Below are 20,663 nucleotides of genomic sequence, written 5' to 3'. Positions count from 1 at the left end.
GTGAAAAGCCAAGCCCGACCGAGGAATCACGATCCATCCCGTGCGTCCGAGCTTACAACCGTATGGAAAAAACACCATCCGCACCGAACTCCTATAGCAACCATGGAGACATGTGCCCGCATACGCGCCCAACACTCCCCCCAGCCCCCGTACGTCCGACACGTACCCCCGTGTATGTATACCCCCACCCGTCTAGGTACACCCCAGTACGTTCAAGTCGTACCCCCACCCCAGTACGTGTCGTACCACCGTCTATGTACACCCCAGTACGTTCCAGTCGTACCCCCACCCCAGTACGGGTCGTACCACCCTCTATGTACACCCCAGTACGTTCCAGTCGTACCCCCACCCCAGTACGTGTCATACCCCCGTGTACCTACACCCCAGTACGTTCGAGCCCCACCCCCACCCCTGTACATGTCGCACCACCGTGTACCTACACCCCAGTACGTTCCAGTCGTACCCCCACCCCTGTACGTGTCGCACCACCGTGTACCTACACCCCAGTACGTTCCAGTCGTACCCCCACCCCAGTACGTGTCGCACCACCGTGTACCTACACCCCAGTACGTTCCAGTCGTACCCCCACCCCAGTACGTGTCGCACCACCGTGTACCTACACCCCAGTACGTTCCAGTCGTACCCCCACCCCAGTACGTGTCGCACCACCGTGTACCTACACCCCAGTACGTTCCAGTCGTACCCCCACCCCAGTACGTGTCGTACCACCGTCTATGTACACCCCAGTACGTTCGACCCCACCCCCACCCCTGTACGTGTCGCACCACCGTGTACCTACACCCCAGTACGTTCCAGTCATACCCCCACCCCAGTACGTGTCGCACCACCGTGTACCTACACCCCAGTACGTTCCAGTCGTACCCCCACCCCAGTACGTGTCGCACCACCGTGTACCTACACCCCAGTACGTTAGAGCCCCACCCCCACCCCTGTACGTGTCGCACCACCGTCTATGTACACCCCAGTACGTTCGCGCCCCACCCCCACCCCTGTACGTGTCGTACCACCGTCTATGTACACCCCAGTACGTTCCAGTCGTACCCCCACCCCAGTACGTGTCATACCCCCGTGTACCTACACCCCAGTACGTTCCAGTCGTACCCCCACCCCTGTACGTGTCGCACCACCGTGTACCTACATCCCAGTACGTTCCAGTCGTACCCCCACCCCTGTACGTGTCGCACCACCGTCTATGTACACCCCAGTACGTTACGGTCCTACCCCCAACACAACCTCCTAAGTACGGAGCGCACCCCAGGCCCCAACATCACAACCGCATGTACGAGTCGTACCAACCCACACACAAGGACAGCACCGTACAACCAAATGGCCCATCTACACACCGTACACACGCTCAAAACGCACGTACACAACCAGGACAAAACAAAACAACACAAGAAGACACTATTCGAATGGCACAAAGCCACTAAACATGGCCAACAAACAATACAAATACACCTTCACTGACCTGCAACTGCCAAAGACAAACAGAGGGCCAAAACACCACCACTACTTATAACACACCCACCCAAAATTCAAACACTGCCACACCCACCCATGGACCAATAAAAAGGGCCCACACACACAAACCATAAGCCTTTGCAACAGACTCACTGCTGCCAGACACCACAGAACCATACAACAAGCTACACCACACCTTACACTTGCACACCTTCACACAACCACCCTCACAAACACACCCTCATCACATTCACACACACACACACACACACAACCATCCACACACCCCCCCAACATCCACACACCCCCCCCACCATCCCCACCCACACCCCTCACCATGCCCACTACCAAGAATCCAAAGTTCAGTAACCGAGAGTTGGAGGTCCTTGTTGATCAAATCCTCAGAGTCGAGCCACAGATCTTTGGAACATTGGTCAGAAACACCAGCCTGGCAGCAAAAACAGCCATGTGGCAGACCATCGTCGATGCTGTGAATGCTGTTGCGGACACCAGGAGGACCAGGCAGGAATGCCAGAACAGGTGGTACGATCTGCGGAGGAGGGTCAGAGCCAAGAGGCAGGAGGAACACGACCAGGCCAACGCCACTGGAGGAGGGCCCTCCCGCAGACCCGTACAGTACCATCCCTGGGAGGAGAGGGTGATGGCCATACTGCCGGTGGAGGCAGTCGAAGGATTAGAAGGACTCCGAGACCCGGGTGAGTACACAAACAACGCACCTCACATGGGGGGAACGGCATCCACAACCAAAATCACTAACAGGCACGCAACCACCACAAGCCATCGCATTACTCAACCACACTCCATGAGCACGCACATGCCACTGCTGCCACCATGCCCCATGCACCCAGCTGGACAATGGCAAGTCACAGAAGACAACAACACATGACACGGTAACCCGGATGGCGGGAGGCTGGGCCCCAAAAATCACATAGTGCGACTCCGAAGCAGACAACAATGCACTCTGCCCATATGGCCTAGGTCACAGCCAGACAAACAGTGTGTCCCAACACAGGAATGACTTGCCAGCAAATGGCGGACGCCTTGCATCAACACATGGGGGTGAAGGCACTGTTTTGCACATGACAGCAGCTAATGAACAGCCAACATTGTGAAAGAGTGGCAGCACACACCACCACAGCAGCAGCGCACAGACACACATCACACCCAATGGGTGCCTGGAGATCAGAAACAAACTCACATCAACAAGCCAAGGGCCACTCAAAGATCTGCTAACAGTGTGTGCCCAGGAAGCTGGGCTGAGGTGACAGAGGGTGACACACAGAGGGAGGGAGAGGGGGACAGAGAGGGAGGGAGAGGGGGACAGAGAGGGAGGGAGAGGGGGACAGAGAGGGAGGGAGACACAGGGAGACGGACAGAGGGAGGAGGCTGACACACAGAGGGAGGGAGAGGGGGACAGAGAGGGAGGGAGAGGGGGACAGAGAGGGAGGGAGACACAGGGAGACGGACAGAGGGAGGAGGCTGACACACAGAGGGAGGGAGAGGGTGACAGAGAGGGAGGGAGAGGGGGACAGAGAGGGAGGGAGAGGGGGACAGAGAGGGAGGGAGACACAGGGAGAGCAAATCAGCCGTGTGGTGTGTGGGAATGTCTGCTCGTCAGCAGGTAGACTGCGTGCATGTAGCCAAGGGTGGCCCGTGCCAGAACCCCCCCTCTTCTCCATGGCAAAACACAGGGCCATGTCACAACCTGTGCACGAGCACAATGACAGCTACCTGCATCACATAAGTGTGTGGAACAAATCCATGTGCACATGTACAGTGCTACACGGAAGGCGCCAATGCATGGCTCGCAACACCTGCCCACTCCACGGCTGACTGCAGTCACACTTGACGCAGCAAGTAAGACTGTGCCACACATAGTGAAAGGTGCCAAAGTGGTGCCCAAGGGACACACCCATGCACAAGTGCACTGTGAGTGGAATGCAAGACAGATCCTAATTCCAAGAGGAAATGTGCCAACTTAGGAAATGATGAAACATGGATGTTGCATGGACCAAAATTAACATTGTCTCTCTCACACACAGGTCAACGTCGTGGTGCACCCCCCAACACTGGGGGGGAACACTCACAGGACCCGGATCTGCAGGAGCCCGATCCCACCGGCAGCGACCACTCTCACCACTCTGTGGACGACCCCGACCGACCTGGCCCCTCTGGTGTCCTACCGCCTGCAGCACCTGCGTCAGGTACAACTGTGCCAACCACCACCCCCACTCCCGCCACATCCCAGGAGACACCCAGGATCCCTGCCCCAACACCACAATGCAGCCAGGCTGGCCAGGAGGGACACGGTGTCCCGGGCACCCAGGAGGAGGCAGGCGACAACGCCAATGCCACCCCTCAGGGGTCCCGGAGACCCGATGTGCCCACAAGGGCAGGCCAGGCGCAAGTGGGCAGGGGTGGTGGGAGTGGAGGACGGCGGAGGCACGAGCCTGACCAGTTGGCTGGGGATCCGGTATTTTCCCATGTCCGTAACATCCTGGACTCATACCGGCAGGACACCACGGGCATGGCCCAGGTTGTGTCCACCCTCAATGAGATCAAGGGGAGCCTCGATGAGATAAAGACCCAGCAGGCCCAGCAACATGCGGAGCTACATGCCTGTCTACTGGTACACCAACGGAGGATGGAGGACAGACAGGCTGAGCAAGTGACGGCATTCCAGGGGATTCACGCTACACTCCGTCGGATGGCCGACAACATGGCCGACCCTCCCTGTGCCAGAAGGCGGAGAACATCACCACCCACAGGGAGGGATCAGGAGGAGGAGGAAACATCCGACGGAGCATCCCAGATGTCGTCACGGCCTGCTGGTGAGGTTCCCCGCAGGAGGCCGGGTCGTCCACGGAAAGGACCGTGAGGGTCGGCGCTACATCACCATCTCCCAGGACACCTGGCCTGGCACCTGGCCCACTGGAGCAACAGCATCACAGCATCAAGAGACATTCTCTGCCACATGGCCCTGCTGGTCACTGGCTGACCAATGTTGACAAAGACTGTGGCATGGACTCTGAGGACATCCAATGGCAAGGACACCAACTTCCCTACTGAACTTTGGATTCAAAATTCCCGGAAAGACACTCACTTTGTTTCCCCCCCCCCCCCCAATAATAAATCACACTATGAAGAGTAGATGCCTGCTGGTAGCATTATTACCTAACATGTGTCTTGTAAAGTCAAAACATGCCTGAGTCATCTTTTGTCTTCAACCACCCACACCCTGGGGCCTGAGTCTGGCACAGGACACATGGGTCACAGTGTATTAGGCAAGACAGACATGGAGCACCATACACACCCGTGATGGGCCCAACAAGCTGAGGGGGTTACCGAACAACCGTGCTGACACACACATTGAGTACAGCAACAGTCATGCGCAGAGGTCAGGGATCCAGTCCAGTGTCCTGGGGGGCACCCAGGTATGTGTAGACAGGTGGCAGAAACATGTCCTGCAAGCTTGAGTCCGGTGGATGCAGAGAATGGGGGCCTGGCCAACGTTGGATGCATGGGGATGGCACATGTCACACTACCCACACAGTCATGGACATCATGCCCAATACACAGTCTCAGCCCACACACACAGCTTGCATCTTGCCACTCGACACATTGACACATAGCCACAATCAGGGAATACCATGCCAGACAAGCAGGATGCACCGTGGCAACACATCAGCATTGACTGAGAAGAGGCACCTTGGAGGCATAGGGACACCTTTATTAGTCATGTATTCGGGATTGCAGAGGCAACTCGAAGTGAACACATCATGTGGAGTAACATGTGGGTCCAACACTGGCACCCCCCTTCAGCAGCACACATGCGTGTTCGCCATGGAACTGGCACACAAGCGTCGGCTAACAGCTAAATATCCACAGCTGCACACGGAGAGCCTGCCATACACCAAAGATCCGCGGATGTCGAAGTCCCACACCATGTCAAGGCAATGCTAACCGAATGTGTCCGAGGGCAGTGTCACACACATTGATGCCATCATCACAATCCCCTATCCCATCACTGATGACTGTCAACCAGACAGACCATCTATTCAGGTGTACACAGCTGCATGTCGTGTCCCATGGGGATGCGACATGGCTGCAGAGGAACCAAACACCGACAGGGGCAGTGTGCACACATCGTGAACAACTGCCACACCCAATACACCCCAGATGCATCCCTTACCCCATGGAGACTTCCAAACGTTTCCGTGCCTGTAACGCTGAGTCAGCCCACGATGTCATGTCCATGAGGAATAGCAGTGCCACAACAATGCAACCAGCAGACGGCATGCGCAGGTACCTGGGGAAGAGAAACACACAAGAAGTCAGCCACAAAAAGCACAGCCACTTGCATGTGCATTTACTCGACACATGTATGGATGACAACATGCTAGGTCACAATTATGACTGAGGAAGTACACCCATCACTGGCACCATCACTCCAGTGACACACCCACACACACCTCTGACTCACGTGCCATACATGCAGGTGGAGACACACATCACAACGCATGCCACACGGGGACCAATGCGTGCACACTCAGACACTGTTACTCACCACTATGCAAAGAAGTCGCGTATGAGCCGAGTCCGGATGTCCTCTTGCAGCTCCACATCCTCCACATCACTAGCCCCATTGCCAAGCCCTTCGTCCTCCACGGGTGGATGGTCCTAGTCATGTTGATTTAGGATGAGTGGCACTGCTCTTTCAACTGCCATGTTGTGCAGCATGCAGCAGACCATGAAGATCTTGCAGACCTTCGCAGGGGCATATGGGAGTGCGCCGCCGGTCTTGTGGAGGCACCTGAATCGGCTCTTCAGCATGCCAAACGTCCTCTCTATCACTCGCCTTGTCCGGCCATGGGCGGTGTTGTAGCGGAGCTGGGCCGACGTGATGGGGTTGCGGAGAGGTGTGAGCAGCCAAGGCATGTTGGGATAGCCAGCGTCCCCTACATGGAAAGCACATGGTCATCGTTAGAAGTGGTGAAGCGGTCGTGCTGGTAGGCTATACAGAATACAGGACAGACAGACTGTACCCACCAACAACACATGCCCGTTCGTTGCGCAGCTGCATCATCATATCAGGCATCCCGCTACGCCTCATGATGTAGGCATCGTGTGCTGATCCTGGAAAACGAGCACAGACATGTGAAATCACCATGTTGGACAGACACACCACAAGGGCATTGATGGAGTGGTAGTGCTTCCGATTGCGGTACGCCACCTCCCGTGCGTGTGGTGGTACCAAAGCTACATGTGTCCCATCTATGGACCCAATGACATGGGGCATCCCTCCCAGGGCATAGAATCCACGCTTGACCTCAGTCATCTGTTCAGGGGTTGGGAACTTGATGAAGTCATCCAGGTGAATCAACATGGCCTCTAAGAAATCATGCAGCACACCACTGAACGTGCTCTGGGACATGCCACCAACATGAGCTATGGTATTTTGAAAGGTACCCGTGGCAAGAAAATGTAGGGCAGCCATTACCTTCAGCTGGGGTGTCAGTGCCGTGGGATACCTGTGCTGCGGTTGCAGGTGTGGTGCCAGTCTCGCCGTCAACTCCAGAATCAACGGTTGGGTGAAGCGGTAGAGCCGGATGCTGTCATTATCCTGCATGGCAGCCAAGTCTGGAATTCTTCGGGCAAGAGGCGGCGCTCTGCAGTAATTTGGAAGTGACAACGAAGAGTGAGTGCACTACGACAACAACTCATGTGTACTGAGCACATGTTAATCTGGCAATACATACATGCTACATAGGGAGTCAAGTATGTGCTACATGGCCAGGACACGTATGGATGCAAGGTGACACTCCTTCAAAGACCCAGCTACACACGGAGATTGAGAACCTCCCCATGCCACGCCATGGGAATAGCTGTGTCCCAGTGCAAGTGAACAGCCAGACGCAAGACAGGAGTGACATACGCCCACACATCAGCAGCAGTAGGATGCTGATTGCAGAGATTGGTATCAGAACACTGGAGCCATAGGTCACATGACATTACACTAGGCCAGCCCACACACCTTGCCATGAAGGTGCACATGTCATGACTCACCACACATACCTTGTGAGGATGCTGACATGTCCTTGTCACACTACTCCGTGTCCCATGCATACATGTGCACCTCACATCCGATACCACATGTGGCATGGTGTGCGGAACAGTGTGCAATGACAATCTACACACAGACACATGTTGGTTGCTGCAACGGCTGCAGCTTTTGAGGGTGCTCCAACATCAACCGGATGGGAAGCCCCCACACATACATGACATAGTCACATTGTGCACCGTGGGTAGTGACAAGTCAGGTGTCATGACCCCTGTACCGGGCATCAGGGGACACTTCCGTGTGTTGGTGTCCGTGCCATGCCAGTGACGCTCACCCCAAGTGCGCAGTACGACATGCACACATGTCAAAGGAGTCAAGGGCATGCCTGGCACACATCGCACCATCACACAGTACATCTGTACACATCTCATCATACATCTGGTGCCTTCTCGACTCAGGAGTAATGTTCCACATCACAGGCCTTTCACACCTGTGCCCCACACATGTAGTGATGCACAGACGATGCCTCGATGTCAATTAATGGACAAGTATGTCCATCCATGGAGAAGTAGGTCCGCCCTATCCCTACCTGTGTGCCGCCTGTCACCACTGTGATGTGTGAATACCGCTGTACTGCTGCAAAGAGGGCCTGTGTACGTTCCCATATCACTATGGGAGTGCTGCCGTATGTGTACCCATCGTGATGGCGAGCGTACAGGCATGTGTACGGCCCGTACCACTACGAGTACGCATACGCGAGGCCACACATACTGATAGGGAGCGTACAGGCGTGTGTACGCTCCCTATCAGAATGTGTGGCCTCGCGTATGCGTACTCGTAGTGGTACGGGCCGTACACACGCCTGTACGCTCCCTATCAGTATGTGTGGCCTCGCGTATGCGTACTCGTAGTGGTACGGGCCGTACACACGCCTGTACGCTCCCTATCAGTATGTGTGGCCTCGCGTATGCGTACTCGTAGTGGTACGGGCCGTACACACGCCTGTACGCTCCCTATCAGTATGTGTGGCCTCGCGTATGCGTACTCGTAGTGATAGGGAGCGTACAGCCGTGTGTATGGCCCGTACCACTACGAGTACGCATTCGCGAGGCCACACATACTGATAGTGAACGTAGTCACGCGTGTACGGGCCGTTGCAATGCATTTGGGGTGCCCTAGGGCCCCGGAACGCACCGTACCTGTGTGTGGAGCTCAAAATTACATAGGGGACACATGAGGGACAAGTATTAAGGCCTACATGCATGCTGGTTGTCATGGAGACCAAGTTCAAAATTCGAATTTCTTCTGGAAGGTGAACAGCAGAAGTCAGTTGGAATAAAAATACTTTGTTGCAATGTGTTTGTGGAGCTGACATCATGCAGGAGAATGAAACCGATAGAGTACACACAGACTGCTAGGTTTGAAGGGATTGGTGGAAACATAGGATGCAAATGTGAGTGACCAATCACTCTGTACTCCTGTGCATGAGACTGGGCAGAAAGGCACATATAAGGCAGCCAGGTCCCATGAGGGAGTACTTGCCTGCACATCTTTGAATTCGTCGACCCAGCTGCTGCTACTGATTCCCTGGAACCATGTCAAGGGCTGTGGAGAGGTCACAGCCATTCACCCTGGAGGAGAACATGGCATTGCTGGATGTGATCCTCCCACAGTACCCCATGCTGTATGGGCGACCAGGGTATCAGGTGAGTGCATAGGCCACTGGCACAGACTGTCCCTATGTTGTGACTGTGACTTCTGCCATTGTGTCCTGGTGTGACACACATGCCATGTACTGTTGGGGGGGTCCCAGGGGGGGGGATGCCTGATGTCTCCCAGCAGTGCCCTGAGACAGGAGGGGTGTGTGCCTATCACTAACAGCAGTGCCCTGAGACAGGAGGGGTGTGTGCCTATCACTAACAGCAGTGCCCTGAGACAGGAGGGGTGGGTACAGAGTGCTCCCAGCAGTGCCCTGAGACAGGAGGGGTGTGTGCCTATCACTAACAGCAGTGCCCTGAGACAGGAGGGGTGTGTGCCTATCACTAACAGCAGTGCCCTGAGACAGGAGGGGTGGGTACAGTGTGCTCCAAGCAGTGCCCTGAGACAGGAGGGGTGTGTGCCTATCACTAACAGCAGTGCCCTGAGACAGGAGGGGTGGGTACAGTGTGCTCCAAGCAGTGCCCTGAGACAGGAGGGGTGTGTGCCTATCACTAACAGCAGTGCCCTGAGACAGGAGGGGTGTGTGCCCATCACTAACAGCAGTGCCCTGAGACAGGAGGGGTGTGTGCCTATCACTAACAGCAGTGCCCTGAGACAGGAGGGGTGGGTACAGAGTGCTCCCAGCAGTGCCCTGAGACAGGAGGGGTGTGTGCCTATCACTAACAGCAGTGCCCTGAGACAGGAGGGGTGTGTGCCTATCACTAACAGCAGTGCCCTGAGACAGGAGGGGTGGGTACAGTGTGCTCCAAGCAGTGCCCTGAGACAGGAGGGGTGTGTGCCTATCACTAACAGCAGTGCCCTGAGACAGGAGGGGTGGGTACAGTGTGCTCCAAGCAGTGCCCTGAGACAGGAGGGGTGTGTGCCTATCACTAACAGCAGTGCCCTGAGACAGGAGGGGTGTGTGCCCATCACTAACAGCAGTGCCCTGAGACAGGAGGGGTGTGTGCCTATCACTAACAGCAGTGCCCTGAGACAGGAGGGGTGGGTACAGAGTGCTCCCAGCAGTGCCCTGAGACAGGAGGGGTGGGTACAGAGTGCTCCCAGCAGTGCCCTGAGACAGGAGGGGTGGGTACAGTGTGCTCCCAGCAGTGCCCTGAGACAGGAGGGGTGGGTACAGTGTGCTCCCAGCAGTGCCCTGAGACAGGAGGGGTGTGTGCCTATCACTAACAGCAGTGCCCTGAGACAGGAGGGGTGGGTGTGATGCACAGTGTGAGCCTTGATCATTGATTGTGACATTGCCATCATTCCACCTGTGTACCCACTATGGCACGTACTGCTTTTTCCCTCACCAGAGGATCATGTCCCTATGACAAAGGTGCAATGCGTTGGCTGCATGACATGCCTTGTTGTTACCAGCTAATTTGTTATCAAATGTGTCTCTGTGACATGTGGCTGGTGTATTGATGTGGTGTCACTTGTTCTTCCTCACAGGTAGGCGCCACTGCCAAGGAGCAGATCTGGCTGACCGCCGTCAGTGCCGTGAGGGGTGTGGATGGTCGGAGGCGGAGCCTGTCCCAGGTGAGGAAACGCTGGCAGGATATCCGGTGCTGGACGCGGAGGATTGCACGGGTCCTGCTGGAGGACTCACCTGAGAGCCACAAGAACCGCGGGCGCCGCCGTCTGAGCCACCTCCACAGGCGTGTGCTGCCGGTGGTCTTTCCAGACTTGGATAGGCGCTTACAGGCGAAGCAGCAGCCGGAAGGGGGTAGGTACATGTGTGTGTTGTGTGTCACCGGCATTTGTAAGGGCACAGTAGCATGAATTCACTGCCAGGGTTTAAAGGTGCTGTGCAGATCCATTTTGCCCCAGTATAGCGCTGTGCCCCTGCCACCCTTCCCCTCCTTGCAATGTGTTCCCTGGTCTGTGTGTAGTCACTCCTTCACAAGGTAATGTAGGCTGGCGCTTTGTCCACGAGAACTATGCCTGTAGCATCATGTGTGGGGGTGGTGTGTAACAGGTTTTGGGACCTTGGCTGTGCCCTGTCAAGTTCACTGCATGTGGGTTCCATGTCAGTTGGCACTGATGCTGACTCCAGACAAGGGAGTTGGTCTCTCATGTGTCATGCCTTACAGCGCGCATGTCCTATGTAGTGGCCTGTGACATGATGTGCATGAGTGTGCGATACGCATAGTGCAGGGATGGTGGCGTGGGTTGCAGTCATTACCATTCAGGAGCATGGAGTTGCGTGGCCACTACTGTCCCCTGGGGCACCTTTTCATCGGTGTTGTATGTGTCATCATAAACGTGGACACTCTCAGTGTCTACAGCGTAGGTTGTGCTCTGTGCCATTGTCCCCTGGCACCATGTATATGGACGTGCTATTTTGTACAGGTGTCCACTGTGCAGCCTGACCTGAATGTCCTTCTTCATACTCACAGTTGCTAGTGCCTGTGTGTCTTGTTATACTCATCTGAGGATGGGCACTGGTACCTCATTATTTGTACAGGCGCACCTTGGCTGTTTGGCGTCCAATCTTGCATTTTGCCTGCCCCTGTGTTTATCACCCAGACTATGAGATGTTGGTGCCACCTGTGTCTCAACTATTTGCCTCGTGTAGGGGGTGGTTGGGGCGGGCAAAGCCTATATGTCAAATCCAGATTTCTACTTGCTGGGTCTGGGCAGTGTGTGATGTTTGTCTGGACACACACGCAAGGTGCAGTGACCGAGTCATGTTGTGCATGTTTTCAGCATTACCTATGCAGCATGTGTCTCAAGTTCATGGATGTGGTCCCTGGTCATCGGTATTTTCGCCAACGCTGTGTGGTGCAGATGCAGTGCTGGATTGTCCCCAGGGCCTGGGTGCTATGTCAGACTCCGTTTCCTGTCTTTAGCTATTGTCTCATGCTCTCCATGGTATTTCAGTGGCATGGTGGCTCAACCAACTGTGTGTTTCATGCCCTACATCGGTACCTTGTTTAGTAGATGTTAGGGATCTTCCTTTTCAGGCTATGCAATGTTACCTATGTAGATTGGACTCATGTGACAGATGTGTACAGGTGTCTGATTAATTTCTGTCTCTCCACCCTGCCCACAGCATCGTCGGGGGACACAGAGGGAGACATGGACACAGACCAGGCGGAGGGACCGAGCACCAGTGCCAGCCGTGACATCGGGGCTGGCACATCGAGTGGGACAGAGGCGGAGGAGAGTGTGGCCGAGGACCTGTCGACTGGCACATCAGAATACGAAGCTGACAGGTCCGAGGAGGATGTCTCCGAGTGGGCGGAGGCTGCACCAGCAGCTGACAGTGGAACAACACCTCGCACCGCCCCCTCCGTTCCCATCAGCCGCCTCCCACTTGCTCGTGTCCCTTCCCAGCGTGCCCGGTCACCGCATGTCTCCTTCCTGCCAGGCACCGCACCCCCTGCCCCTGTCTCCACTGCTGCCGCCAATGCAGAGTCTGTGGACATCCAGCGGCAACTGCAGGTTGGTCAGGCTGCGATCCTTAATGTCCTCCATGCCCACGGGCAAACCCTCAACAACATCGAGGCATACTTGGAGGGCATTCATTCATCGCAGGCTGACCAACGCAACTTGCTGAGGTCCATAGACTCCACACTGACTGCAGCAGTGGGTCTCCTGCAGCGCGACCTACCCCCACCTACCCCTGCCCCATCCACACTTCCCACTCCCATGCCTGTCCCACGTACACCCAGACGTCGGCATGCACCCACATCAACAGACACAGGCACCACACCAGCAGGGAAGGTCCACCGCACTCCTCCTGACACGCACACACAGGGTGAGGTAGGCACACCCACTGGGTCGGGGGGCAAACGTGTGACACGCAGCCATAGTGGGAGTCCGCATTCCACCCAGTCCACTCCCTCCAAATCCCCTCCCCTCAGCTCTCCTGGCCACATCTCCCCCAAGGACTCCTTCATGGCTGCTCTGTCCCTGAGCCCCACAGTGACACCACCCCGCAAGCGGTCAAGGAAGTCCTCGGTCACGGTGGTTGATTCTCCCCCCCTGTCTACACCCTCCCCCGGTGGCGCTGCGACCCATCCCTCTGACCCCCCCCCCCTCCTTGGGGCCTGTGGATCCTTCGGGTGCAGGGGACTCCCTGGAGGACCTTGCAAAGGTGTGTAGTGCCATCCTGGCCTCCGCCTTTGGCCCTGCCCCACCCCCTGTGGTGGAGTCCTCCATCCCTGCACCCACAACGCCTCCCCTTTGCCCAGTTGTCCCTGCGGTGCCTGGTGCTTCCCCCCCCCCCTGATGGCCTCACCCCTGTGGAAGACGACGGCATGTAACTGTGCAGGCAAGCTAGGGGACACACATCCCACTGTGTCCCCCATCCAGCTGAGACTTATTGACTGCCCTATGGGCTTTGTGAATATTTAACTGCCTGCAATCCACGGACACTGTGATCATGCTGAATAAAGCTTTATTTTTTTTTTCATTCTGACACTACTGCTATGCTGGTATTGGTGTTGGTGGCGCTGCTACATGGTTTTGGGTGGTGTTTATGTGTTGGGTGTGTGGGAAATGTAGTAGTGGGCTGCTCATTGGGGGGACCCTGGGATCTGTGTGCCATCACAAGGTGTTAGCTAACTTTCTTTGTTCATGTAAGCAGTTACTGCATGGTGCTATTGTCCCAGGGTGAATTCCTCCCTCTGTGTACCCTGATCTCTTCCCTGCAGGGTGTTCCCAATCTTCAGCGCAGAGCTGTGTCTACATGAGCTGTGTGTGTGACGGAGCCCTTCTACTTTGGCCATGCATGCAGGGCCATGTCTCCACCTGCAACATTCGTGGCATCCTTGGTGATCACTGTACTTGTGTGTGGAGTCTGTTGACATGAGTTCATGGGGACATGTTCCCTTGTAGGCAGTATGCATGTGGGTACTTCCAGCCTCACACACATGTGTTGCACCCCTCCTGTCTCAGGGCACTGCTGGGAGTGTTAGGCACCCACCCCTCCTGTCTCAGGGCACTGCTGGGAGGACTCTGCACCCACCCCTCCTGTCTCTGGGCACTGCTGGGAGGACTCTGCACCCACCCCTCCTGTCTCAGGGCACTGCTGGGAGGACTCAGCACACACCCCTCCTGTCTCAGGGCACTGCTGGGAGTGTTAGGCACACACCCCTCCTGTCTCAGGGCACTGCTGGGAGTGTTAGGCACCCACACCTCCTGTCTCAGGGCACTGCTGGGAGGACTCTGCACCCACCCCTCCTGTCTCTGGGCACTGCTGGAAGGACTCTGCACCCACCCCTCCTGTCTCAGGGCACTGCTGGGAGGACTCAGCACACACCCCTCCTGTCTCAGGGCACTGCTGGGAGTGTTAGGCACACACCCCTCCTGTCTCAGGGCACTGCTGGGAGTGTTAGGCACCCACCCCTCCTGTCTCAGGGCACTGCTGGGAGTGATAGGCACCCACCCCTCCTGTCTCAGGGCACTGCTGGGAGTGTTAGGCACCAACCCCTCCTGTCTCAGGGCACTGCTGGGAGTGATAGGCACCCACCCCTCCTGTCTCAGGGCACTGCTGGGAGTGTTAGGCACACACCCCTCCTGTCTCAGGGCACTGCTGGGAGTGTTAGGCACCCACCCCTCCTGTCTCAGGGCACTGCTGGGAGGACTCTGCACCCACCCCTCCTGTCTCTGGGCACTGCTGGGAGGACTCTGCACCCACCCCTCCTGTCTCAGGGCACTGCTGGGAGGACTCTGCACCCACCCCTCCTGTCTCAGGGCACTGCTGGGAGGACTCTGCACCCACCCCTCCTGTCTCTGGGCACTGCTGGGAGGACTCTGCACCCACCCCTCCTGTCTCAGGGCATGCTGGGAGGACTCTGCACCCACCCCTCCTGTCTCTGGGCACTGCTGGGAGGACTCTGCACCCACCCCTCCTGTCTCTGGGCACTGCTGGGAGGACTCTGCACCCACCCCTCCTGTCTCAGGGCACTGCTGGGAGTGATGGGCACACACCCCTTCTGTCTCAGGGCACTGCTGGGAGGACTCCACACCCACCCCTCCTGTCTCAGGGCACTGCTGGGAGGACTCTGCACACACACCTCCTATTTCTGGATATGTACGCTTGGAACATACACGGTGGGGGTACGCTCCATGCATACGAGGGTGAGGGTACGGGTCGTACTTACACTGTTGGGGTGGGGGTACGCTCCATGCATGCGCGGGTGAGGGTACGGGTCGTACTTACACTGTTGGGGTGGGGGTATGCTCCATGCATGCTCGGGTGAGGGTACGGGTCGTACTTACACTGTTGGGGTGGGGGTACGGTACGTACATACGCGGTTGGGGTGGGGGTACGCTCCATGCATGCGCGGGTGAGGGTACGGGTCGTACTTACACTGTTGGGGTGGGGGTACGGTACGTACATACGCGGTTGGGGTGGGGGTACGCTCCATGCATACACGGGTGAGGGTACGGGTCATACTTACACTGTTGGGGTGGGGGTACGGTACGTACATACGCGGTTGGGGTGGGGGTACGCTCCATGCATGCGCGGGTGAGGGTACGGGTCGTACTTACACTGTTGGGGTGGGGGTACGGTACGTACATACGCGGTTGGGGTGGGGGTACGCTCCATGCATACACGGGTGAGGGTACGGGTCGTACTTACACTGTTTGGGTGGGGGTACGCTCCATGCATACGCGGGTGAGGGTACGGGTCGTACTTACACTGTTGGGGTGAGGGTACGGGTCGTACTTACACTGTTGGGGTGGGGGTACGCTCCATGCATACGCGGGTGAGGGTACGGGTCGTACTTACACTGTTGGGGTGGGGGTACGGTACGTACATACGCGGTTGGGGTGGGGGTACGCTCCATGCATACGCGGGTGAGGGTACGGGTCGTACTTACACTGTTGGGGTGGGGGTACGGTACGTACATACGCGGTTGGGGTGGGGGTACGCTCCATGCATACGCGGGTGAGGGTACGGGTCGTACTTACACTGTTGGGGTGGGGGTACGCTCCATGCATACGAGGGTGAGGGTACGGGTCGTACTTACACTGTTGGGGTGGGGGTACGGTACGTACATACGCGGTTGGGGTGGGGGTACGCTCCATGCATACGCGGGTGAGGGTACGGGTCGTACTTACACTGTTGGGGTGGGTGTACGTTCCATGCATAGGGGGGGTGGGGGTAGGGTCCGTACATCTCTATCCCCACGCTATGTGATGCTTGTGCGGGCCGTACCCAGGCCTTTGCCACGTGGGTACGATCCGTCCCGCCATTGTTGGGGTGACGTGGGTGTGGGCGTGGTACGTCTCGTACCCACGCTCTTGAGGCATGGGTACGAGACGTACCGGTCTGGTTGTGTTGCCGGTTCGCGTGGTGACGGACTTCCGTTGTGGCGGTCGCTGGCTTAGCTGGACACGCCCCCACCCCCTCGTAGTGACCAGGGCATGGGTGTCAGGTATGTCCTGGGCATGTGTGGTGTGTGACTTTGGTGGGGGTTTTGTGGCCTGCCCTGGTCCTGCCACCCCCACCCCCCCCCTTTCCCCCCTCCCTTAGTTGTTCTGACCTTCTGCGGCGTCTGCGTCGGAACCTGTAGAGGAGGTGGACTGCTATGAGGGCCGGGATGACACGTAGGTTCGGGTCCATGTCTGTCCGTCGCATACGTGTCCTCCTTGATCGCGGGGTCCTGTCTGTCCGTCGCGTACTGGTGGTCCTTGTTCGTGTCGTCCTGTCGCGTACTGGTCCTTGTTCGCGTCGTCCTGACTGTCCGTCGCGTACTGGTGGTCCTTGTTCGCGTCGTCCTGATTTCCCGGCAGTTTTTGGCAGCCGGAAAATATTCACCGTGCGGGATGACGTCGGTGCGAATCGTGATTCCTGGTTCGTGAATGGCAGGCTGCGAGCGTCCCGACGTCAGGTCGGCCCTTTCCCGGATCGCATTGGTAGGTTTATTTTGTTCGGTCGGGCTTTTTTACGAATCATACGGAAATGGTGTTCCGTGCGAATCGTAATTCCTTGTTTGTAAATTTTGACGACCGGGTACGCGTCGGACGGAGATTTTGCTCCGTCCGACGGTTCGTACCCGGTTTTTACCGGATCGTGATCGGCACCCAAGTGTTTTTGGTTGTATTTGAATGAAGATGTTCTTTGTAGACAAAATGCTGTTTAGTTGATGTAGTCTCTGAAAGTTAAAGAACATATATTGTTTTGGTTGTTTTAGTTTTTTTAAGTGGGGTGGTATTGCTGTTTGGTATAGACTATAGGTGTTAATTTATACAGGTTTTTAAAAACTTAAAAAAGAGAACATGGATTTGTTTAGGGGTTTAGGATGGTTTGGGGTTTGAGTAGGATTTAATTAATATTTTAGAAAGTATTTTGATAGTATACTTACTTTTTTAGTGAGTCCTTTCTGGCAATGTTCAATCTTTTCTTTAGCTGTTTTGAGTAATATCTGTAGTGGAAACATAAGGAGATGGAATATATAAGTTAGTTATTTATTTGAGTAAAGATAAATTAGTCTTTTAGTTTAATTTGGCAGTTTAGTTAGAAAAGGTAATTTACTTACGTTTTTAGAATAGTAGTAGGATGTAGGTTTCTTCTGTTTAGCAGAGTTTCTTCTTCGTTCAATGCTTTGGTTTAAGGCACAGTAGAAGACTTGTTTTAATTGGTTTATATAGTGGTTTTAAATTGTTTCTTGAATGTTATTGGTTGCTTTCTGTATGTGGCCTTTCTATTGGATGTTTTGATTTTTTTTTATTAAATCGGTTTCCTTTTATGGAAAATGCTAAGTAAGAGTATATTTAGTTTTAAAGGAGGAGAGTTTTAAATAATTATATAGAAAAAGATTGTTTATAATGTGTTTTAATTTTTTTGAATGTGTTCGAAATGCCTATGTGATAATTATTTCTGTGTTTTTTATGATGTTGTTAAATATTTATATAGTTATAAATGTTATGTTTATGTTTAAGTAGAATATAATTGGAAAATGTATGTTTTGGGAAAATATTGTATTTATGTTGTTTAAAGTATTGGTTTTATTAGTATTAGAATTGTCGATATATTTTAAAAAAACGATATTATTGATGTCTATATTTTGGTTATCGATATTTGTTACATGTGTTATATTTATTTATTTATGTCGATATTTAGTATTGTGATATTGATGTGTGCGATTTTCGTGTGATCGATATAATTGTATTACGATATTGTAGTGTCGATATTAGTGTAGTTTTTTAATTAAGTATACAATGTCGATAATTTTGATGTCGATATTTTTGTTGCGATATTTGTGTAGTTCGATAATGTGTCTTTCGATAATATGTCAGAGATCCAATTTAATGATAGCGTGCAGCTATTTAGCATATATTATATAATTCATTGCTGGAATCTTTTAAAATATTTTTTATTTTAATAATGTTTTGCATAACAGAATGATGACAAAAAAAACCATTGAACTCATTCCAGACATTTTCAAAACGGTGTCATATACTCAGAACACATAATACAGGGCACTTAAGGCTAGCCATTCCTGCACCAAGAGCGCAATCGCTACTTACAAGTACCACTAATGACAAACCACAGACATTTAAACACACATTTAACCCACAGATCAACACTTAGGACAGAAACAAAAGACAGCCCACAGACTGTACTTAAACCAAACCATTTGTAAATGCTAGTTGTAAGTCATATGCACTAGATTTGGCTGGCAGAACACCAAGAAAAAAACGCTCTGCATATCACCACTTATGAATGTTACTAAGTGCACAGACCAGGATCCTTTCAATGTACAGATTTAGTTCCTCGGGGTACTAATCACCAAAGAATAAATACTTTTTTATGTTTAAACCTAGTTAAGTATCCCCTCTAGGGGAGCCGGCTAATTATATAAAAAAGAAATGGTACATTCAAGAAAGCAACATATTCATTCATTCACGCACTTTTTTCTCCCACATTCGTACACAATCAAACATCTCTTACCTAGTCTTTCGCTTAAACATACATTGTTCCACATACTCAATCTTTCGTAAATCAAATGACCCATACATAGGCCAACGCAACTCAGGATCCTTACGAGTGTATTTATTCCATAATGCGCTGTACATTATAGAAGAAAGACCATACTTAATATACATATCCCTATTAGGCGTCCCCTCCGGGGGGGGGTGGGGGGCGGTTGTGCCTCATCTTAGTCTCTAATTGGTACCACTACCAGAGCTACACCTCCTATGAAGTGTGCTAAAAACAGGCATGCCAAAAATAGTGCAGAATATGCAGTATTATAATCAAAGTAGCACTTAAGGTACCTTTAGTACGATGTGCCGTTCAAATCAATTCAGATAGAGAAAATTCTCCTCATTACCTGCCTATATAGGTTGCAACTTATATATCATAACAAACCAAGTTGGCCAACACCATTTCCAAAAGCCACAGTAAGTGTTACTAACTACCTTACCAATCCCAGGCATCAAAACCAAAAGCCACAGTAAGGTGCCGATTACGATCCGGTAAAAAAAAAGCCCGTACGACTCGTATCCGGTCTTTTTACCGTAGGAATCGTACAAGTGCCGTACAAAGTGCCAATTACGATTCGCATGGCAAAAAGTCCATACAAATCGCATTGGGAAGTATTCCCCACACGTCCTCGGGTCGGAAAAAGTGTCCGACACGTCCACGGACGATTTACCGTACAAATGTGAAATGTGAAGTACAACCGCATGGAAAAAACACCGTCCGCACCGAACTCCCATAGCAACCATGGAGACATGTGCCCGCATACGCGCCCAACAACCCCCCAGCTCCCGTACGTTCGAGTCGTACCCCCATGTATGTATACCCCCGTGTATGTACACCCCCCGTGTATGTACACCCATGTACGTGTCGTACCCCGTGTATGTACACCCGTGTATGTGTCGTACCCCCCCTGTATGTACACCCGTGTATGTGTCGTACCCCCTGGGTATGTACACCCGTGTATGTGTCGTACCCCCCCGTGTATGTACACCCCTGTACGTGTCGTACCCCCCGTGTATGTACACCCCTGTACGTGTCGTACCCCCCCTGGATGTACACCCGTGTACGTGTTGTACCCCCCCTGTATGTACACCCGTGTACGTGTCATACCCCCCGTGTATGTACACCCGTGTTCGTGTCGTACCCCCCGTGCATGTACACCCGTGTACGTGTCGTACCCCCGTGTATGTACACCCCTGTACGTGTCGTACCCCCGTGTATGTACACCCGTGTACGTGTAGTACCCCCGTGTATGTACACCCCTGTACATGTTGTACCCCCCCTGTATGTACACCCCTGTACGTGTTGTACCCCCGTGTATGTACACCCCTGTACGTGTCGTACCCCCCGTGTATGTACACACCTGTACGTGTCGTACCCCCGTGTATGTACACCCCTGTACGTGTCATACCCCCCCTGTATGTACACCCGTGTACGTGTCGTACCCCCCCTGTA

This window comes from Triturus cristatus, chromosome 11, assembly GCF_964204655.1.
Source record: "Triturus cristatus chromosome 11, aTriCri1.1, whole genome shotgun sequence".
NCBI classification, from domain to species: domain Eukaryota; kingdom Metazoa; phylum Chordata; class Amphibia; order Caudata; family Salamandridae; genus Triturus; species Triturus cristatus.
Note: the sequence above shows the minus strand (reverse complement) of the source record.